A 3263-nucleotide genomic window follows, 5' to 3' on the forward strand; every position below is an offset into this window, starting at 1 on the left:
CCCCCCCCCCCCCAATTTTTTTACTATAAATATCCCGTTCCCCCAAATTTTTTTTTTCATATCAATCTCTTCCAAGATTACAACTCTCTCAAGTCTCAACTATCTTTTATTATATCAATTATCGTGTTTTTACTATCTTTGTGATGTGAAATATGCAATATCAATTCAATTTTTCCAGTTTATTAGTTACAATTTCAATTCATCAAATTCTTAATTCTCCCAATCTCACTACATTTATATTCATCTAGTCAAGATTTCATCATAAACAATCATAGAAATGGATCAACGTTCATTTGTTGAGAGCATGTTCGATACAGGATGTGAGCCATTGCCACATCATGGAGAATCGCCTAGTACGCCGCAAAGTCAATTTTCAAATGAATTTGCCGGTCTAAATGACATACCGATACATGAAGATGTTCACATTCACGGTCAGGGAAGCCACATTCCAATTGATTTGGATGATATTAACGTTCCCGAAGCGGAACATGAAGATGAAGATCAGTAATTAAATATCCCAGATGCGAGGGGAAAGCGAAAAGTCAAAAAAAAGCAAAATGTTGGGATCACTTTAAGTTGATTTCAACGGGAAAAGTCGTTGATGGCCTTGCAGAATCTAAAGCAGTATGTAAATACTGCCAACAAAGATTGGCATGGCAAAAAGGAATTGGTACCACTCATCTCAACCGCCACTACAAATCATGTGCAGCCAGGCATGGACTTCTTCCAACTGGTCAAACACAATTACAATTTGGCAGTCCAGGCGTCGGTTCTACAACTTCACCCCTATCCACGTGGGTGTATTCGAAGGACGAGACTCGAACTGAAATGGTGAAATTTGTTGCCGCCACTGAGTTGCCTCTGACTATTGCAGACAACCAACACTTCGTCTCGTTCGTGAAAGAATATCTACAACCGAGGTACGTTGGGGTAAGTCGAAACACTCTTCGTGCCGATACAATAAATTATTTCAATAATTCAAAACAACAATTAATTATGGATTTGCAACAATATGGAGATGTTATATCCTTAACTTCTGATATATGGGAAGGGGTTAATAAAAGAGCATATATAGCTGCAGCCGCACACTATATAGACCCACTTTGATGCATGCATAAGAAAATTATTACTTTTAGAATTATTGAATTTCCTCACAATGCTAATAATATATATAATGCTATTATCAGTATTGTTAGAGAATATCATTGTGAGAGTAAAATTCGATCTTTTACTTTTGATAATGCTAGCGTTAATAAGGTAGTCGTCGATAAATTGTGTAGGGTACTTCAACCTGATTTTGGTGGGTATTTGTTTCATATTCGTTGTATGTGTCATATCTTAAATTTAATTGTGCAAGATGGTTTAAAACATATAGAGGATGAATTTCAAAGGATTAGGAATGCATTAGTTTATATTACGATCTCTCCTAGTAGAAAACAAGTATTTGAAAATTTTTGTGCCGAATTAGGGGTGATGACTGCTAAAAAGTATTACAAATTACAATATGATGTAAATAAAAAAAATAAAAACTTGTTCTCATTAAATTATTTGTATTTTTTAATACTTTTTATTTTTTAAAACCCTATTCTTTATTAACTTTAAAAAGAAATCAAAAAAATATTTTTTGTAAATGTATTTCAAAAAAAAATTCGTTTTCATTATATAAATATTTTATACGGTTATACCTTATAAAAAATACTACAAATTACAATATGATATAAATAAAAAAAAATAAAAATTTATTTTCGTTAAATTATTTGTATTTTTTAACACTTTTTATTTTTAAAACTCTATTCTTTATTTTCTATATAAAAAAAAAAAAAAAAAAATTTACCCAACCCATTTTATTTTTAAAACTCTATTCTTTATTTTCTATATAAAAAAAAAAAAAAAAAATTTGGACGAGCCCAAGAGCCGAAGCTCGGCTCGGCCCACGAGCTCGGACGAGCCACGAGCACGAGCCGAGCTCGTGGCATTAAGGGCCTAGCCGATTGCCAACCCTAACACAACCCCATCACCTCCAACCGTTCCTCTCTTCCCCACTCCCTGATCACCACCGCCGATCCATGCACCACCACAACACTTGCCACAATCACCTCTATCTCGCTACTAAATTTGGTAAAATATCAAGTCCAAGCCACCACAAAAATACTACCAACATCATCAAATTAATCTACATTGACACCACCAGATCCTCATCGCTACCACTCGATCTACATCACCACCACAAGATTTGTATCATTGCCACCTCCATCCACTACCACTAAAAATTGAACACTACCACCAAAATAATCAACATCCCAAATCTGATCTCGCCACTAGTAATATTACCATCGTTATCACTATCGTTGTCACTATTATCTCACACTATAGTTGGCTTCGTCATCGTCACTGCTATCAGTACCACTATCATCACTGGAATTTGCAAATATGATTTGGGAGCCACTATTTACATCCCTCATTGTTACCCCACTCTATATCTGATGCAGGAGGATCCGAGTCGAGTGATGTTGATTTGTCAGATAGCACGATGATGGAGCTGAGATACCATGAGTTGGCGGATCGGCGCAAAGATGGAAAGTGAATCACCATTATTTCCTTAATTGAGGGAATTTGATGCGTCTTTGGTAATTTGACCATAACTTTGGCTACGGTTATCGGAATCGCTATTATAACCCCAATTCGAAAAGCTCTCTTCGGTGCGCACGTCGTGGCGACCCAGCTATGCTCGGTAGACGTCAATTTCGAGCCCAAAACCCACTGTTTTCCTTTCCAAAATTCAATTTTAAGTTATTTTTAACTATTTATGGTAATATTTCGTTTCCTTTTTTCGATATGTTAGAAAACTCGAATTGAGCCAAATTTTTGGCAACTTACTTCTTTTATTTAATATTTTATTTTGGAATAATTTTGGGATTTTGCCATTTTTGGTAATTTTTCCATAATTTCATATTTCGCAACTATTTAACCCGGCTTGTGGGTTAGTTTTGATCATTCGGCATTATTAATAATATTGAGTTGAATTCAGAGTATTTTCTCTGATTTTTTGGGCGTTTTCTGTCGTTCTTTTCTTGCGAATCATCTGCTACAACAAGCCAATAGGATAATCACATCGTACCTGGCGTCAATATCTAACTCCATTAAAATTTTAAAACTTTTTAAAAATACTATTTTCATGCATTTATAACCCTTTTTTGGGGCTACATTTTATCCGTGGTTTATGTTTAGATTGCGTTGCAACTTTAAAGAAACCGGGGTTTTCA

The sequence above is a fragment of the Olea europaea genome, unplaced genomic scaffold (genome assembly GCF_002742605.1).
Source record: "Olea europaea var. sylvestris unplaced genomic scaffold, O_europaea_v1 scaffold1004, whole genome shotgun sequence".
Lineage (NCBI taxonomy): Eukaryota > Viridiplantae > Streptophyta > Magnoliopsida > Lamiales > Oleaceae > Olea > Olea europaea.